This window comes from Tupaia chinensis, unplaced genomic scaffold, assembly GCF_000334495.1.
Source record: "Tupaia chinensis unplaced genomic scaffold, TupChi_1.0 Scaffold138910_1, whole genome shotgun sequence".
Taxonomy (NCBI): domain Eukaryota; kingdom Metazoa; phylum Chordata; class Mammalia; order Scandentia; family Tupaiidae; genus Tupaia; species Tupaia belangeri.
In genome coordinates, this window is record NW_006198801.1 from 829,470 (window position 1) to 849,425 (window position 19,956).

Below are 19,956 nucleotides of genomic sequence, written 5' to 3' on the forward strand. Positions count from 1 at the left end.
AGTTTAGCCTAACTGACTTAGGGTACTAGCACTTAATACCTGAATTAAAACATTCTTAGTTGACTGTACATTCTAATCAAAACAATCAATATCCTTACCTGTGTCTGTTTCTCTCCTATTCCCTTGCTGGATAGTGGTCTATTTGGCAAGTATTTGCTCAAATCAGAAATGCCTACATGTATACTAGAAGACTTCAGAAAATTCGTTGAAAAATAAAATTAAAGTATGAGTTTAGGGGCCAGTAGGTGATGTGGTGGTTAAGACACTGGATTTCCACACAGCTGACCGCAGTTTGAGTCCCACACCGGGCAGCTAGAATATCACGCCCAGCACGTGTGTATGGGCACCCAAAATCTCAGGAGGAGAAGGGATTATGGTGTGACCATCCCCTCTGGGGTGATTTCTCACTTTTTCTCTCTCTCTCTGTCTCTCTGGCATGCCCTATGGCAAAAATCTAAATATGTACATGTGTTCATTTTAGCACAAAAATATTGGAAATTCATGTATAGTTTTTCTTTTTTTAAGTATTTAATTTTACTTACTATCTTTTTTTAAAGAATTATTTTATTTAACTTTATTTATTTATTTTAATTTGACCAGAGAGGGACAGAGCGAGAAAGAGAGAGAAAACATGCCAACAGGTACAGGATTTGAACCACAGTTGGCCTTGTGGGAGTCCAATGCCTTCAATCACCACGGCACCTGCTGGCCCCAATTCATGTATAGTTTTTCATAATTCACATTTTCCATGAAGTTTTTGAAGGCCCCCTCATATATGTGCATACTGAGAATTCACATTTTTATTGAAAATACAAGCATGTGCCTGATCCCTCCCCCCCAAAAAAATGAAGCAGAGACCTTGCTTAATTATTCAGTTCATTTATTAGGCATTTGGTGAACTGCCCTTGAGGTTTTGTCGTATACAATTCGAATCTGGTAGAACACCACTTTAGGGGGAACACGTGACCCCATGTGAAGGTCATTTGGGAGTCTTCCTTTTCTCTTACTCCTATGGCCAGTTCAGCAAGGACACTTTGTCCTTGATCTTCATCAATCTCTTCCTCTTTATTCTGTGGTCCTCACCCTGGGCCTAGCCATCCCTACCTGTCCCTACACATAGCAGTGACTGCCTCACTGTTTCTCCCTGCTTCCTTGAGCACCATCATTCTCTGTGCAATGGCCAGAGGGATCTTGCAAAATGTAAATTAGAACACATCATTCCCTTGCTTCCCATCATCCTTAGACTAAAAGCATATGGCTGAGCATGGCCCACACAGCCCTGCGAGCTTCTGCGGCATTTCACAGTGTTTCCTCCCTTGCTGCTGCGATCTGGCCACATAGCTGCTGGTATCTTTGAACAGACTTCTGTATCCTCTGTCTCTTGGGATACTCTTTTTTTTTTTAAACCACAGTCGGCCATATGGGAGTCCAGCACCCTTAGCCACCACTCCACTTGCCGACCCTGCATGGTATTCTTAACATTTGTATTTACATATATTTGTTTGACTATTTATTTTCTCTCCCCTGTCCTAGACTGTAAGCTCTGTAAAGGCAACTGTATCTACTTTTGCTCAGGTATCTAGCTCCCTACTTCCCAGTATTGAGTAGGAATCTACTCAATAATTGTTGAATGAATGGCTCAACATAACTTGTATAGTCCTCATTTTACCTCCTCCTCAGGCAAAATGATTTTAACTCCCACCAACCCCTAGCTTTCTCTCTGGAATGGGGAGAGTTGGGGTTCTAAAACATTAGGATACTTTAAAAGGTGGCAGGTTGCTAGAAGTATTTCTCTGGTGTAAAATACCGCCCATTGCTCACACCCTGTGTAAGACCTCAGCATCATTTGAAAAGTGCATTTTGCTACCAATAACTGAGACTGAAAATAACAGGGTGTAAATGCAATGGAAGCCAGTTTCTCTCATGAGTAAAAGTCCAGAGTCTCGTGGGATTTTTTTTTTTTTTTTTTTTTAAATCCCTAGAGACTTTATTACAAATCCAGTCAGTCAGTCCAGATAGCTCTTTAATGTCTTTTAGTTGAGATTTAATTCACATGCTTTAAAATTCACCGTGGTTCAGTGTGCTTGTGTATTCACAAGGTTGCACAGCTATCACCAATATCTAATTCCAGGACATTTTCATTGTCCCAAGAAGGGACCCCATATACATTATCAGTCACCATTTTCTCCCACCCAATCCCTGGCAGCCACTAGTCTACTTGCTGTTTCTGTTTGCCCATTCTAGACATATGAAATCATATGTGGTCTTTTGTGACTGACTTCTTTTTCAGCATATATTTTCAAGGTTCATCTGATGTCAATCCTTTTTATGGCCAAATAACATTCCATCATGTGGATATATTGAGTTGTCGGGAAAGTCATGACACATTTTTGTGTAGAAAAACAGAAAAATATGTCATGACTTTCCTGACAACCTTATATAATAGTCCCTCTACCCAACATCCCCCAGTGGATGCCTGAAACCATGGATAGTGCCAAACCTTGTAGACACTATTATTTCCCAGTCATTCATACCAGTGAGAAAGTTTAATTCATGAATTAAGCACAATAAGAGATTAATAATAACTGCTAATAAAATAGAACAAATATAATCTACTGTAATAAAAGTTACATGGATATATAACTTTCTCAAAATATCTTTCTATATTGTCCTCATCTGCTTTTGGACCAACAATTGACTGACTATTGGTAGCCAAAATAGTGGAAAGTGAAACCATGGATCTGGAGGTCTACTGGACCCCATTTTGTCTATCCATTCTTCAGTTAATGAACATTCTGGATATCCTTATCTCCATTGTTCATTTAGCTTCCTTCTCCTTTTTGTTTTGTTTTGGGCTTAAATTCATACTGTTTTTCTGCATAGTAGTACTTTTTTTTTTTTAAAGTATTTTATTTAACTTCATTTATTTATGTATTCTTTAATTTGACCAGAGAGCGAGAAAGAGAGAGAGAGGGAAAATAAGAAAGCAAGCTGCCAGGTCTGGGACTTAAACCACAGTCGGCCATATGGGAGTCCAGCACCCTTAGCCACCACTCCACTTGCCGACCCTGCATGGTATTCTTAACATTTGTATTTACATATATATTTGTTTGACTATTTATTTTCTCTCCCCTGTCCTAGACTGTAAGCTCTGTAAAGGCAACTGTATCTACTTTTGCTCAGGTATCTAGCTCCCTACTTCCCAGTATTGAGTAGGAATCTACTCAATAATTGTTGAATGAATGGCTCAACATAACTTGTATAGTCCTCATTTTACCTCCTCCTCAGGCAAAATGATTTTAACTCCCACCAACCCCTAGCTTTCTCTCTGGAATGGGGAGAGTTGGGGTTCTAAAACATTAGGATACTTTAAAAGGTGGCAGGTTGCTAGAAGTATTTCTCTGGTGTAAAATACCGCCCATTGCTCACACCCTGTGTAAGACCTCAGCATCATTTGAAAAGTGCATTTTGCTACCAATAACTGAGACTGAAAATAACAGGGTGTAAATGCAATGGAAGCCAGTTTCTCTCATGAGTAAAAGTCCAGAGATTAGCAGTCTAGGGCTAGTGTGGCAGCTTCACAGTCATCAGAAAGTGGGATTCTTTGATTCTTTGATTCCTCCTGCTTTATCATCCGTAAGCTCTGGCTTCATGGCCTATTATGACTGCTGGAGTCAAGCCAGCGAGTCTGTAGTTAGTCCAGCTGGTAATGTGGTAGGGGGAATTGCCCCAAAAGCACGGTCCAACTTTGTTTCTGGTGAGGAATTGTTTTTCAACCTGCCTTTTATTGGACACCTTAGTGGCAAGGAAGGTTGGGAAATACAGTCTTAGCTGAGCATGCTGAGAAGGAAGAAATGGTTATTGGTGGATAGTTTGTAGCTGTGGTAGGTCTGTTTCCTGCCCGTGGTACCCTGGGCTGTGGCACCCAGCTTCTGCGCATTAGCCTGGACCTTCAAGCCTCCTTCTTTCCTTCAGCATCCTGAAGCAGAGCAGTGACCTTGACCTTTCAAGGGTCTTCAGTCCAAGAAATCCACCATATCACCAGCAATAAAACCAATGGTAGACTGGCCCTATGGCCTAGTGGTTAAGAGAACTGGATCCCACAAGGCCAGAAATAGTTCAGATCCCAGCCCCAGCAGCTTGAGAAACACTCCAGGTGTGTATGCATGCGTGCCCAGAATCCCAAAAGGGGCAATGAAGGAGAAGGGGTTGCAGTATGACCATGCCTCAATGGGGAGTGCTTTCTTCCTCTCCCTTTACCCCTCCCCCACCCCACTTTTCTGGCAAGTGCAAATATTATCTGGAAATTTAAAAGAAAAGAATAATGGTAATTCACATATACTGAACACTTACTGCGTGGTAGGTCCTGTTCTATGCATTTTTCATAGAGTAATTTTTTAAATTTAGTACTCATAACACTCCTATAATTATCCCCAGGTAAGGAAACTGAGGCACAGAGAGGTTAAGTAACCATAGGCATTCTTGCTGTTAATAATGTTTTTATTTTCCATTCTTCTCTTTCAATATATTATAAATAAGAGGATTAAAAAATAAAGCCTGACCTATTTTGGTAGATTGACCACTGTTCTATCTTTCATCTGATTAGCTGGGATCTGGACAGTGCTTTGTGGAAAAGCACCCAGCAGTTGAAACCACATTGACAAGCTGTTTTCATAGGAGAGTAGGAAGGGGCTTAACTATTGGCACATTCAGCAAATGGCTGGTGACAGGAGGAAAAAGGATCCACAAGCCACGCAGGATTTTCCCAGCCCAGGAGCCTGGGGCCAGCAGGCCACAGTGCGGTTGTGCCAGTAGACTGGGCTTGGCCTTTAAAATGACAGTCACCTCAACTGCTCTTAGAAGTTTGTATGGAAAATGAAGCTGTTTCCATTTTAGTGTTTTTCTGTTTGAGAATTAATCCAGTTATCAAGTCATCTTTCTTGATGCCTCTGGTCAGCCATGCTTGGTAGAAATCTTTGAGTCCCAAAATTCATTGGAGTTGGGTCTTTCGGGGATACCTTCAAATGCATATCAGTGGCTATCTATAAACTCCCCAGGTGGAGGTGCAGCACATGACTGCTGGAGCCTGGTGTAGCAGATATTTCAGTTAGGAATGCATCTGGCTACAAGCATCAGTGTATACAAGTGGCATAGCTTCAGCGTATGACAGCGTCTGGAGGGAGAGGTTGGCAGGTCAGTGGCTGGCAAGTCAGCACCAATACTTTTTTGACTCTTGCCATCCCGCAGCCACAAGATGGTTTATGTACTCACCCTCCCCCGGAGGCACCAAAGAGTTCAACCCCTCTCTTCTGGGAAGGGCAGTGTTTTGGGGGGAAGTGGGACCCTCTCAAATCCAGCTATCATATCCACATTCCAGGCTGGAAGGAGGCAGACTTTCAAAGGGCCATAGGGCTGTGTGGATGAGTCAACGTTTTTGTGAGGAGAGCTTAACATTTTTCAAGTTCCCTGAATGAGAAACATTCACCTACCCCAGATTTACAAAGAAATGCTTCATATGTTGTCTTTCAGACACACTCATATTTTTCCTTCTACATTTAGGCTTTTTTTTTAATCTTTTAATTTTTTTTTTTTAATTTCATGAGTGAGAGAGACAAAGACCTCTATCTTATCAACACCTCTGATGGATTCTAATGCTGCAGACTACCCCCCAGCCAGCCCAGATCATGGGCGCGTGCATGCCCAAAGCGCCCAGGAAGGTTTTATGATACAAACCAGCAACCTTCCCACTTGGGTCAGCCTCACATAGTGTCACATTCTACTGTAGTGCCACTGCCTGCATTTAGGTCTTTGGCCCATCTGAAACTGATGTCTGAATGTGGACAGAGATAAAGTTCAAGGCTAAACCCATACTCAGTTGCTGAATTTGGGAGAGGTGACGTTGTTGGTGATGTTGGAGCCAAACTTACTAGCTTTAAATCCCTCCTATGTGCTGTGTGACCTTGGACAAGTCACCTTTCTGTGTACCTCAGTTTTCTGGTCTATTAAAAATGATCCGGGGGCCAGCAGGTGGCGTGGTGGTTAAGGACGCTGGACTCCCACATGGCCAGCCATGATTCAAGTCCCGGAACTGACGGCTTCCTTTTTCACTTTCCCTCTCTCTCTCTTGCTCTGTCTCTCTCTCGTCAAATTAAACTAAATAAATAAGTAAAGTTAAATTAAAAAAATAATTCTTTAAAAAAAAATGATCCTATGGGACCAGCAGTTGGTGTAATGGCTATGTCGCTGGACTCCCATGTAGTCGACTGTGGTTCAAGTCCGGGACCCTGTGGCTTAAACTCACATCAGGCATGTGTGCTTGCGTGCCCGAGATACTGAGAGGAGAATGGAGGAGAAGGGATTGTGGCATGGCCATCCCCCCTGGGGGCTGATTTCTTGCTTTCTGTCTCTCTGTCTCTCTGTCTTGTCTTTCTGGTGAGCACATGCACCATATAGCAAAAACCTTTTCCCCCCCAAAAAAGAAAAAATGATCCTGTAGACACTACTTACTGGGTTGTTATGAGAATCAAATGAGTTGATCGTTAAAGAGCTGATAATAGTGCCTGATATATAATAAAATCAAATCAGAAACCTTACTCTTCCACCCAGAATTAAAATTTGCAAAGCAACTCCTGGGCTGAGAACTCAGTCGGGAACCCCAGTTGGTGAGTGAAGCGAAGCCCAACCCCAAGGTCACTGCCTCTTCATCTTTACAAGAAATTGCCAAATTGCTCTCCAAAAATGTCTGTTCCAATTTCTACTCCCACCAGCAGTGACTGAGCATTCCCATTACCCAATACCTTCACCGCATTTGGCGTTGTCAGACTCTGACATTTTGGCTGATCTGCTGTGCATTCCCTGAGCGTCCTGTCTGCAGAGGCCTGTGCAAACCACTCCACCATGGAGTTCCTCAGGCTAGGCTGGAGGCAGAGCTGCTCTCAGTCCAGCACAGCGAGGCGGTTCAGAGCTCATAGCTCTGTGTTCAGAACCCTGTGCCAGCAAGCTTACCTTCCAAGGAGGGTGAGGTTGGGGGGCACTGGAAATGAGGAAGTGTGACCTAAAAGGCAGTGACCTAGCCTTGGTAATATTCATGGACTACATCAATCAATGAAAGAATCAGTGCTGAATCGTTAGTGTGTTATTAATAGAATGTAGGTCAGAAGAGAAAGCATGATTAATTGCAAGATGATCTCAGCGGCCGTTGAGAGCCTAGATTTTCCCAAGGTAAAGTCCTTTCTTCATTTCATCCTCTTTGTTGGGCTGTAGGGTAGAAGCAGTAGAATGAGCAAATGTTTCCCTAAGTCACCATTTCAAAGACAGGATGGGGATAAGTATAATTGCAATCTTTTCTAAATGAAGGATGATCGCAGCACTTTATTAGTAGGTGAAGTCCCCCATGCCCCATAAAGCTCTGGTAGAATCTAAAACGGAGAATGCAGCTATAGCAGACGGCTGCAGTGGGTTTGGTTTTCCTTCACCTCAGATCTTATTGCCTGGACCAGATACTTGCATAACTGCTGCGTAGAGGAGGAAGGCCCGACTGTTCCTTATCACCTCATTGCTTGGACAAGAGAGTGGCTAGGCCTTCTCAGAGGTCATGTGGACACTGCCTAGGGTGTGTGTCCTGCAGCAAGATGAAAAATAGAAGAAAACTTTCTGTCGTCTCTGGACACAGGAAGAGAAGTACTGGTAGGCCTGGTCCTGGCAAGCTCATAATCCTGCCCACTGAAAGGGTCGAGTCTCTGACCAGTTAGATAAGCCAACCCTCCTCCTTTGGGCAAGACTAAGTAAAGGGGAGTGGAGAGTGTGAGTGGACGATCCCTTCCACATAAGCTGAGATGGAAATAGGAGGGTGGGATAGAGAGCTCAGGTCCAGAAGAACTGAACAGAAGGTGTGCCTGGCCAGCCTTTGGGTCAGAAGCACAGCACCTGACCAGCCCTCCAAAGCACTTCATCCTGAGCAGGATGGTGATGACCACTTCCAAGGGCTTCAGTAAGGATCAAAACCAAGGTCATTCACATGTAGGTCTGAAACATAATCAAGTTGGCCCTCCGACCCTCAGATCCAGAATGGGTTCCCCATCTGCAATTTCAACCATGGATTAAAAATATTTGGGGGGAAAAAGGTGGCATCTGTAGTGAACATGTACAGACGTTAATATGTTATATTAGGTATTACGAATCTAGAGATGATTTAAATTCATACATGAGGGTATATGTAGGTTATATGTGAATATTGTGCCTTTTTATATAAAGGACTTAAACATCTGGGAATTTTGGTATTTACAGAGGGTCCTAGGACCAATCCCACATGGATACAGAGGGATGACTATTTAAGAGATATTTCCAGTATTTTAATTATAGAGTTGTGAAACTTTTGTCAGACACTTCCCTGAAAGTCCATTTTCTAAAACAGAATAAAAATGAAGCTCCTGTAGGGTGAAATGGGGATGTGGAAGCCTTGAGTTCACTCACTTTCCCCCTACCCTGTGTAGTCTCCCTGGAGGACTTCGAGGAGAAACTTCTTGGGGCTCTAAGGGGGCCTCCTTCCCCCCAGCTGAACCTGGGCCCCAGACAGGTTGTTTAACCTTCCAGCCCTCAGTTTCCATATCCATCAAGTGGACAGGCCAGATCAAGATATTCTTCCGCCAGTGGGGACCGGCAAGTGGCGTGGTGGTTAAGGCACTGGACACTCCCACATGACTGACCATGGTTCAAGTCCCGGACCTGGTGGGTTGCTTTCTCACTTCTCTCTCTCTCTCTCTCTCTCCCCCTCTCACTAATCTCTCATCTCTCATCTCTCATCTCTCTGGCCAAATTTAAATGAATGAATGAAAAAAAAAGATATTCTTCCCTCAGTTCCTATGGACAGCGCCTTTCAGAGGTCTTTGGGATCTGTAGTATTTCATGTTTTGTTTTGTTTTGTTTTGTTTTGTGGCCTCTGAAGAAATTATGTAATTTTATTTGCATTTTTTCTTATTTCTTAATTGAGAGAGCCCCCTGACAGGGTTCTAACACTGCAGTCTACCCCCAGCCTCAGCCAGCCTGGGTCATAGGCACATGTGTGCACAGCATACTCAGGGAGGTCTCTGGATACGAACTGGCCACCTTCCCATGTGTTTCACTGCTGCACCACTACCCAGCCCCAAGGCATAGAGGGTTCATGATCACCCACACAGGAAGGAGTGCTGTATGGATTTCTGAGATCTTTTCCTGTTCTATTAGTCTGTTGCAAGTGACAGAATCTCTCCAATTCCAAGTGACTTAAACTACCGAAGGACTTAGTGGCTCAGGGATCTAGACATCCCACAGCAGCCCTGACTAGAGACACTACTCAGGTATTCTCTTCAGGAATGTGCCCCTTTTCACTTCTGGACTCTCTTGACTTCATTCTCAGCTGCTGCTCCCTTTCGCCCCCACCTTCCCCTGAGGAATGACTGTATGAGAGACTGGTTTTCCGTGTGTTGAAATACAACCCCACTACCACCACCCTCTGCGGCATGTCAAAGAAGCCCTCAGCAGTCCTGCCTCACATCCCTTCTCTTTCTCCCAGTAATTACAGCAAAATGTCCAGGCCTGACTCTGGCCCTGCTCAGATCATATGTCTCTCCCAAACCAATCTCTGTGGCTGAGGCGAAGAAACATTCAGGCAGGCTAGGAGTCAGGCCAGGGTCCTCCTCCACCCACTCTCTCCTCTGGGAACCTGCTCTTGGTGTAAACCCATGGGAAGTGAGATGCTCAGCCTGTGAGTGTAGCCTGTGTGACCGAAAGGCCATGACCTTGGGTGTGCTGGATTCACCACAGCAACTTCAAGGGCGTCTTCCCCTCCCAGGTGGTATGAAGTGGAGTTCTGGGATTCCCAGGGTCCTGGCTGAATTCCCAGCCCTGTATCACTCCTTCGCTTCTGTTTCTACAACCCTTGGCCTTTTGCTCTATACGGTGTGAGGAACCGAGACTGATGGCCGTCTACGACGTCCTGTGGGCAACGGGAAGTGGTGGTACGGGGTGCCACTGCACATCACTGCAGACCTGCCTTTAAAGAGCGATATGCATCACTGTGGAGAAAGAAAGGTGGGGAATTACAGTGGCAAAAAAAAAGTAATATCCATTGCAATTTTAAAAGGCAGCTATTAAAATTTTACAAGAGTTTCATTGCAGGGTCTTTCTGATCATCCCCAGACTGCTTTTAATGGAAAGCCTGGTAATAAAGGAAAAATGTTCTGGGTACTCTTGGTTCCTTCCTCTTGCTGCAAAATATCTTGAAATACAAAATCGTTAGGGCTTCACAGACCAGCATAGGGAGAGCAGCTGCCCAAGAGGCTATTTCTGAATTTTTAAAAAGTGTATGTTTTTCTGTATTTGCTGTTTCTATGTATAGTAACTCTTTCTAATTTTATTTGTTCTTTCCTAAATGGCCTGGTAGTGAGCCATGAGAATTGTCAAGCATGGCAGTTGCCTCTGTCCGTCTATGTCAGTTAAGAGTTATTTGGTTGGGTGAACAAATAGAAATTCAGGTCAGCATGCTTAAGTACAGAAGGGAATGTATAGACCTACAGCCTAGGCGATTCTACTCTTAATAGCTTCAGGCATGGCTGGATCCAGAGCCTCAAATGAGGTTGCCAGAACGCCATCTCTTCTACCTCTCAGCTATGCGTTTCTGGGTTGGTTTTATTCTTGCGCAGGCTCTGAGGCAGCCCCTGTAGCTCCATAGTAGATCCAACCAGTTTAGCAGCCCCAGGGGAAATAAACCATCTCATTCCCCAGGATTCCCTGGTTCTGGTGTGTATGGGCTTTGTGCATCCTATCTAAGTTATCTGGACATCTCTGAAAGTAGCTTCATTAGATCATGTGACCACTTGTATCCCAACCCATGGTTGGGATCATCCCACAGGAATTCCACAGGCTGACTGGAAAAGGTGAGGTTCAGAGTGCTGACCCAAGAAGAGAGTGGATACAGGGTGGGCCGAAAGAGGCAATGCCAAAACTGACCCCTTCTCAGCTTAGTTCACGAAGCTGCATCTGTCCCACGTTCCGTAGTAGCTGCCTTCCCTTGGAATCGTTCCACCTTTGCACTCTCTCAGCTCTAGTTTAGGAGTTCTCGATCTTGGATCCTTGGGCCCTTGAAAAGTGGCAGTTTAGATGACTGTCAATTGCGTTACTATTTTGTCTACCATCTAACTGACCATTTCCTTTCCTTGTGCATTAAGGCAACAAACGACAATTGTATTAACAGCACCAGTGACTCAGTTGCTACCAGACATCACAGATATTTTTATCTCACATTACAATTGCAGATACTCTGAAATGCCACTTATATTCCTGTATTTCTAGATTATTGTAGTTATTGGACTCATCACTAGGTCTCATCATTGAAAGCATTAATAAAGAAGCATGAGTAGTACCATCTCCCAGATGTGAGTTGTTTTACTGGTATTTTGAGATCTGAATCTAATTGATTCTTTGTCATCTCGAATATTGTGTTTTGTACACTTAAAAACATGGTTCTGAGATATTCACACCCTTCTTCACCAGCTGTCCTAGGAGTCCCTGGCATGAGAAAGCTTAAGAACCATTTTGAACTTCTCCAAGAACCCCTGGAGACAGGGTTTATTGAAGGTATCCTGATTCCTGGACTCCAGAAAGTCAGATAGCTGCTTGTTAGGTTTTCCTCCAGGGAGGCTTCTAGGAGGAGCTGAGTGGCATTTGAGGTTGGCCTTGGTGTTTTGGGCAGGGAGGCATGGCCAGAGTGCAGTTAGCTCTCCCTTCGTAGACCTCATAATGGTATGGTCCAGGCAGACTGCCTGGGTTCATATCCTGGCTATAGCAAACCTTTGTAAAGTTAATTTACTTATTTCTTCCATGAATGAGAGAGACAGACAGCACCTCCAGTAGGATCTTGACACGAGAATCTACCCCCTGCCTCAGCCAGCTCCAGATCACGTGGACACATGTGGGTGCATACTTAGGGAGATCTGCAGACACAAATCTGGAACCTTTCCATGTGGGTCAGCCTCTTGGAGCTGCAGTATACTTTTGACTGGCCGGGTAGCCTGGCCTAGTGGGGTCCTTCCCCACTCTGTGCCTCAGTTTCCCATCAGTATCATGGAAGTTATTAATAGTGTCTACTTCTTAGGGTGATTGGAGCAATATAAACAGTCAGTGCACGTCTGCTGTTGCAGAGCCAGCACGCTGGGAGTGAGGGTCATTAGCTAGTGGCCATTCTGTATAGGACAGCTGAGGTTGTCTTCTCAGAGCTCTTCTCCCTGACCTAGGGCTCGGCCTGTGCTGACACCCGCAATGTTATGGTGAATAATAGAGACAGTGGCTTCTCAGCCTGGAGACACGTATTCATCCATGAAATATCCATTCAAATGTAACAAACCATACTAAGTATTCAAAAACATAAATTTGTAATATAAAGACACCAATCAAGACAAGTGCTATTTCCCTGTCATTCCTCTGCTCACAATTGTCAGAAGGAAATGTCCTTATAATAGCCTCCATTTGCCCCAGCACGCCCCCGCCCTCATCTCCCACCACTTGCCTCCTCACGCTGGGCCAGCACATGGGCCTCCTGGCTGCTCCTAAAATGCTGCACACACACTGCTGCCTCGGGGCCTTGACACAGGCTGTTGCTGTGGCCTACAGGGCTCTTTCCCAGGTTGTCACACAGTTTGTGGTCTCACGTATTCAGGTCTGTGTCCGCTCTCTGAGTGCTCTGTGTGAAGTAGCATATTTTTAAATCCAGGACTTACACTCTCTGGCTTTGTATTGTCCTCCCCAGCTACTAGAAAGTTCACTCCCTAAGGACAGCAACTTTGTCTTGACCACTAAGTACCTGGCATATAGCAAGTGTTTGCTAAATATTTGTTGAGGGAGTGTATACGTGAATGCCATGAATATTGCAGCGGGAAGGTGCAGGTTGGCCAAAGACCTAACCTCCTTTTTCCCCTTTGCATAGATGCACAGTCTTTGACGACGGCTCTCCTGAGATCCTCAAGGAGCATTAGTGTCCAGAATACACTAAGGGTGAGTACAGCATGGCTGTCTGCTTGCTTAAATTTTACAACTAATGCACAGAAGCATCTTTATTATTAAAAAAAAAATTATACAAAAGAATATCAAGGGAAATACGGCAGTTTCCTTCACTGTCCTTCCCCTCACCCACAAGCCTGACATCTTCCCTTAGAGGTAATTACTGTCAGTCATGGGATTGAGTATCCTGCCAGACCTTTTCCTCCATAAATATTCCTACTTTGTGTGTGTGTGTGTGTGTGTGTGTGTGTGTGTGTGTGTATTATATACACATACACTTACTCTTTTAGTTTGCTATGTCCAAAATGGGAACCACACTATGTGGATGCTTCTGCAGCATGCTTCCTGCTTTCCCTAGCAGTAACGTGTCTTAGAGGTCTTTGTTCATATGTGTACTTCAGTATATCATGTGTGTACACACATGCCACACATGTGCTCTCTCCCTCTTTCTCTCTCACTCTTCTTTTTTAAAACATTTTTTGGGGGGAAGAAAGGGTGGCTACAGGACATGTCCACTAGCCAGAGAGAAACAGAGAAAGAGAGAGGGGAAGTGAGGAATCATCACCCTGGGAGGATTGCCATGCCACTATCCCTTCTTCATTCTCCTCTTGAGATTTTGGGCATGCACGTACATTGGGTCTGGGACCTGAATTGCTCAGTCAGCTATGTGGAATGCAACTGCCCTTCACCATGCCATCGGCTGGCCCTGTTTTTTTTAACTGTTTCGTTCCATTTTAAAATATATGTAGACTCAGATTCACTCTGTGGCATACAATTCTTTGAGTTTAGACAAGCATGTAGAATTATGAAATTGCCATCACCATCCAGATTAAGAAAAACCCCATCACCTCTGTGTGTGAAATGCTGGGTTTTTTTCTACAGATTAAAAATATAATGTTGGTATTTACACATAATCAAAATATGTACACATAGTAAATACTTAATCTGTAATATAAGGATTTCAAGTGTGTTATATTTCAGTTTGTGAAGGTTATTTTGTTGTTTTCTTGCTGGCGAACATTCTGTTTTGGGGGAATGGGTTCTAAGTGGCATGTTATTCCAGTGTGTAGTGAGACTTTCTCACATAAGAATGCCAACCTTGTTGGCAAGTGCTTGGGGTGTGTGTGTGGGGGGGAGGTGTTGTCTGATCTCTGAAGGACCAAGAGACTCTTACAGCGTGGAAAGTGAGAGAGTGGAAGATTCAGGCTTTCAGGTAGTGGTATTGACTAATTGCAAACTGGCCAGTGGAGCTGTGGGAACCAAGTGAATCTAGATGGACCTTCTCTCTTGGCTGTCTTATTGGGTCTCATCATATTCTTTCATCCTGGCAAAGCTCTGCCTGGATACCTAGAACTTGTCAGGTATCCAGGTGTACTTGTCATGGGACAGCCTCAGGGAGCCACATTTCAATCAAAAGATGCTTCTTAGCATAAGTCTTTATTTATTTTTTTATTTTGAAGTAAATTTTAGTTACAGAGATGTTGCAAAAATAGTACAGAGTTAACACATTTACCCTTCCCCCAGCTGCCCTTCACTTTCCGTCTTATGCACTGTCGCACAATGATCAGAACCAGCTATATTAGCTAAGTTATAGACTGTAATCAAATCTCACTAGTTTTTCCACTGATGTTCTCTTTCTATCTTGAGATCCATCTTGGACCCCAATCCCAGCCCTCTAGTTTTGTTTTTATACTCAAAGTCCCTGTAATTGTCACTTGGTAACGTATCTGAGGGTGCATGGCCAGAGAACTAGGGCATGATCACGTTCTCTGCTAGTGATGTACACTGCCTTATGTCATAAACAGTAAGTCCTGGATGCTGAAAGCCTGCTCATTTTCACACCATTCACGTGTTCACTAACAGGTGTTCATTTGGTTGTCACAGGCATTTTTTTGTTGTTGTTAGTTCTCCAATCTAACAGTTTCTCCGTCTTTATCTTTTATTACCTTGGAAGAGGGCTGCTGTGTTATTTTGTAGAACGTCTCAGTTTGGGTTTGCCTAATGTTTTCTCCTGACTGTTGAGGTTGTGCATCATTGGGAAGAACACTACAGGGGTGATGTGTCCTCCTCAGAGTAGAAGGTCCCATGATGTTGGTGTATCTTAGCACTGGCGATCCTCACCTGAACCACTTGGTGAAGGTGGTATCTGCCGGGTTTTTCTACTGCAAAGTTACTATTTTCCACTTGTAATGAATAAATGCCTTAGGAGAGATACTTTTGAGACTCTGCTAATATTCTGTTTGTCCTCAAACTTCTGTATGCTAATTTTAGCATCCACTGGTGGCTGTATCTTGCCTGCAACAATTGCTCTTTTGATATTTCCCTAATGGTGATTTTTGTATATCCCTTATTCCTTCTACACGTATTAATTGGAATTATTCTTCTTCAGAAAGTCCTGTCTTCTCTCGTTATTTCTTTATTCAGTTATTAATTTACATCTATATGCATTCATAAATACTTGTTTTAATCTAGTATATTTTTTTTAAATGTGGTAAAAGATCCCAATTTCTGATGAATCCCTAGCATTGCCTCTCAAACTGCAGGAAGATTCGCATTTTTCCTACATGGTCACCAGGGCCTTAGGGAACTGGAAAGGAGACAGAATTTCATTTGTTCATTAATTTGTTTCTTTCTCCCAACAAATATGAACTTGAGCACCTACTGTTAGGTTCTAGGCCCTGGGGATCCAGGAATGAACAAAACAGACAAAAATCCTTTCTCTAAGGGAACTGACATTCTACTGGAGGATAAAACAATACATAAAAAATAGATATGAGCTAAGTTAAATGAGGGATAAGCACTATAAAAGTACTTAGAAGTGTATTGACATCCCTAATCTGAAAATCCAAAATGCTTCAAAATCTGAAACTTTTTGATTGCTGGCATGATACTCAAGTGGAAAATTCCACAGCTGACCTCATGTGACAGGTCATAGTCAAAACACTGCAATACAAAAATAGTATATAAAATTACCCTCAGTCGCTATATATGAGGTGTATATGAAATTTAAATGAATGTCATGTTTAGACTTGGGTCCTGGCCCCAGGATTTCTCATTATGTATATGTATATGTATGTGTAAATATTCCAGAATCCAAAAAAATCCACATTTCAACACTCTGTGGTCCCATGCATTTCAGATGAGAGATCCTCAGCCTGCATATAGTAAATGAATAAAGCAGGGATGGGGACAGGAGGCATAGAGGGAAATGTTAGAGTGATGGGGGAAGGCCTCTCGGAGAAGTCCTCGAACAGAAGAAGGAATGAGATGGTGCTCACCTGGGAGAGCTGCACAGATCACCTTTACTTCTGAACAGGGTTTCAGGAATCCTGGCAGATAGGAAGATGTTTTCCCTCTCTGAGGTCTAGCCTTGGCTCACCTCTAGTCCATTGCTGCTCTGTGGAAATGCCAAGCATTGCCAGATCTTAGGATATGTTTTCCCCTGGTAGAAGAGAAAAATGAGAAATTTTTGCTAGCTTCCTAAACCCAAATTATGCTACATCAGGTATTTCAGTTGTGGTACATGGATGAATACATTTTGTTTCGTTTCATTTTTAAATTACCTTTCTTCGTGGTAGAAAATGCCAATTTTTAATTTTTTGGTGAGAATATAGATTCTTTTAAAAATATATTTAAGTTTAGAAGTGAATTGATTGAAAGAAAACATTTAGTACATAATTGTCCAGATGGGATGTGTGTAGAAGCAACTGAAAGGGAAGGGTGGAACACAAGGACTTAGGTTTGGTGACACTATCTTGGCTTGGCCTTCCACTCTTTTTCCTCTCGGTCGAGGTTGGCAAATGATTATCAAGGGTGTGAGCCTGGAGCTACTGGTATCATGGTGGATGCATCAGCCAGGAAGGCTTTCAGCCCTAGCGACAGGAAACATGGCTTACAGCAACTTAAATGAATGACTGATTTCTGTTCCATCATGGCCAACCTGGAGATACCTGGCTGCCACTGTTAGTTCGAAGCTGAGCAGTGTCAAGACTGGAGCTTCCTTGGTTCTCTTAGCCTTTCCCCTCATGGCCATGGAGTTGCTGCTGCAGTGTCAGGCAGGACAGAGGGGAGGATCTACCCCAGTGACTCATGCGGACCACTTAAGCACTCAGAATCCCTCAGGAGACACTACTCTCGTTGGCCAGAGTATGTCTATACCCTCCTCAGTTCCAAGCAAGGTGGGAATTTTATGTAACTTTTCAGCCTTTCCTGAGGAGGAGGCCAGAGAAAAAGGGAATTGAGAGTGTCAGCTGGTTAGCTGGCCAACAGTGTCTGGCTCTGAGGGAGAAGAAAAGCGGCGATAATTAGCATTAATGGGCGCTAACTGTGCCAAGCCCTGCTGTTGGCACTTCACGTGCATGATCTCATTCTGTCTTTACCACTACACTATGATGTCACTGCTGTGATAAACCTGTGGTAGTAATGAGAAAACTGAGGCCCAGAGTGGTGCAGCCACTGGCCAGTCAGAGGAGCTGGCCTGGGTACCCTGTATCCTGTCTCCAGAGCCCTCACTCTTGGTCACTACACCTTGTTGCCTCATAAGAGGTCCGGGGATTGGGAATGGAGAGTCCGGCTGCTCGCTTTCTGGCTTCAGTGTAAGTCTTTTTGCAAGGGAGGAACAGGGCAGCATATTTTGCTGTGAGGAAGTTGCCATAGTGAAAAAAAATAAAAGCTTTCTTGTAAATCATGTCCGCCTCCAGTAACTACCTCCCTGTGGTTCCGGTTCAGTTCTGGTGACCAGCACCAGCCACATCTCTTTTTCCTAGTAGCCCTTCAGGGGCTTACAGATGGCCTCCCTTGTCAGGACAGACTGGACCTGTGCTTTTACTCATTCTTCCTAGAATGAGGCTTCCAGCCTTGTTGCCTTTCTCTGGAGTTGTCCTGGTTGAGTCAACATGCATGTAACGTGTGCCTCCTCTTTGCCATCCTGCAGTGTAGTCAGGATGCAGCTCAGTTGCTGGGTGGGCCCTGTACTCGTGGAGCTCCTCATCCAGGGAAGGATGCAGGCTCTCTGATAGTGACAGCCCAGAGTGATCAGGGCTGCGATGAGGGAGACCCACGAGACTTTGAAAACCCAGCAGAGTTGGGTTTTCTGCCATGAAGGAAGATTCATCAAGGAGCAATTTCCTTGTTCTCCACCTTCCCTCTCTTCAGCGAAATTCTCTCATTACAGTTCTCCTTTCTGAATCTCTCTTCTTTCTCTTTCTCTGTAAAACAAAGGGTTTGGACTGGGTTTTCCATCCATCTGTCCAACCAGCATTGACCACATGTGTGCCGCCGCCCCCTCCCCCCCCAGTTCCTAGTCCTGTGTTGGGCTCTAGGCTTACAGTGCTACCCTCCTAATATGCAGGATGCCGGGAAAGCCCTGCGGGGAAACACCCACAGTGACGGAAGGTTTAGCAGTGGAAGCCACAGGGCTGTCCCAGAGTTAACACCTAACCATGATAAGGTATTCCAGGGCAGGCTTCTTGAAGGAGATGAAAGAACAAATGGGTTGATATGATGGCCATAAGCGTGGGCTCAAGTCTAGCCTACCTGTATTCCAATCGCTGAGCCACTGACTAGCCCTAAATGAACAGCTTAACTCGGGGAGCTTCTGTTTTCTCATAAGGTTGTTTTGAGGGTTAAAGTGTGATTATGAACTTCAAATACCTAGGACATTGCCGGACACAAAGTAATTACCTAATATTAATAGTTAAGATGATGATGTTGATGGTGGCAGCTCGCACTCATTAGCACTTCCTGCACTCAGAGGCTAGGTGGCTTGGTTGCCAGCCCGTGAGATAATAAGTGTTAGCTGCTGCTGTTGTGATTGTTTACTCAGCAAACATATTTATTTTGTGAATGTTTGTTCTGTGCTCAGCCCAGAGCTAGCATAGTACCTGGAGATAGCAGGATCGTATTCTGGGAACTGGGCTTTTACAGTCGAGGCCTGAGCCAGGAATTTCATAGAAGACACAAGTTTCTGTGTGTTAATCAGAAACCCATAGCTGTGGGCCTCCCAGTCCTTTTTCTTATCTAATCCATGGTCCTTTCAGCACTGGCCTTGAAAGCATGGGCTGCCCTTGACCTCAGTGGCCAGAACGCATGGATGCTCTGCTCAGCCCATCAGCCAAGTCCCAAATTAGACCTGACAGTGCGATTTATTCTCCGGGATGGAGCCGGGAGGGCAGAGCCCCAGTGGGTGATTCTGCAGGAAGGTTGTCAGCCCGAATTAGCCCAGGCCCTTCATGCAGATTTGCCCGTTCAGCTTCCTCCAGCTAATAGGGTTTTCCAGGGTGTCACTGGCTTCTGAGCAGCCGCCTCCCTGTTCCCAGATCCTGGGACTTGGCTGCGATCCCTAAGGAGCTGTGTTTGATGAGGGCTGCCATAGAGGCAGGCCCTGTTCGAAGCGAGTGAGGCTCGGTCCTTTCATCTACCCCACTGGCAGTTGAAAATGGTGATTCCCTAGGGAGCAGGTTCTGCACCACTACCCCAAATCCTTTCATTGAAGTTCAGTAACTGGCAGCTGGAGGCCATAGCTTTGCTCCTCACTTCCCAGTCTGTGATCACAATGTTTCCACCTCTAGCTGTCTTCTTTCTCCAGTGATGGGCAAGATTCTGCTGCTGTAACAAATTAACTCTGAAATCCTAGCGGTTGGACACAGTCAGGTTCATTCATTCCTTACTTGTGATGCAAGCAGGCCATGTTGGGGTCTTGACCTTGTACTTCAGGCATCCAGGCTGACAGGAGCTGCCTGGTCTTGAAGTTTCATAGTTGAAACACACAGTCTCCAGGCAGGAGAAGATAACTGGAGGGTCATACTGCAGTATTTAGATCCAGGGCCCCAAAGGGACACATTTGCTTCTGCTCACACAGAGTAAGTCATGTGCCCCAGCCTAAGTGCAGGGGGTCTGGCAAGATGGGGGCACCTAGGTAAACAG

The 19,956-nt window shown here is 44.4% G+C and overlaps 1 protein-coding gene across 1 annotated transcript in view; it reads left to right on the forward strand.

Annotated features, from left to right (window-relative positions):
• SIPA1L3 (signal induced proliferation associated 1 like 3) overlaps positions 1-19,956 on the forward strand; it is a 274,665-nt gene that overhangs the window by 95,570 nt on the left and 159,139 nt on the right. Inside the window, exon 2 of the mRNA XM_006161714.3 lies at positions 12,959-13,026. The gene's annotated coding sequence lies outside the window, so the exon portion shown is untranslated. The remainder of the gene's footprint in view (positions 1-12,958; positions 13,027-19,956) is intronic.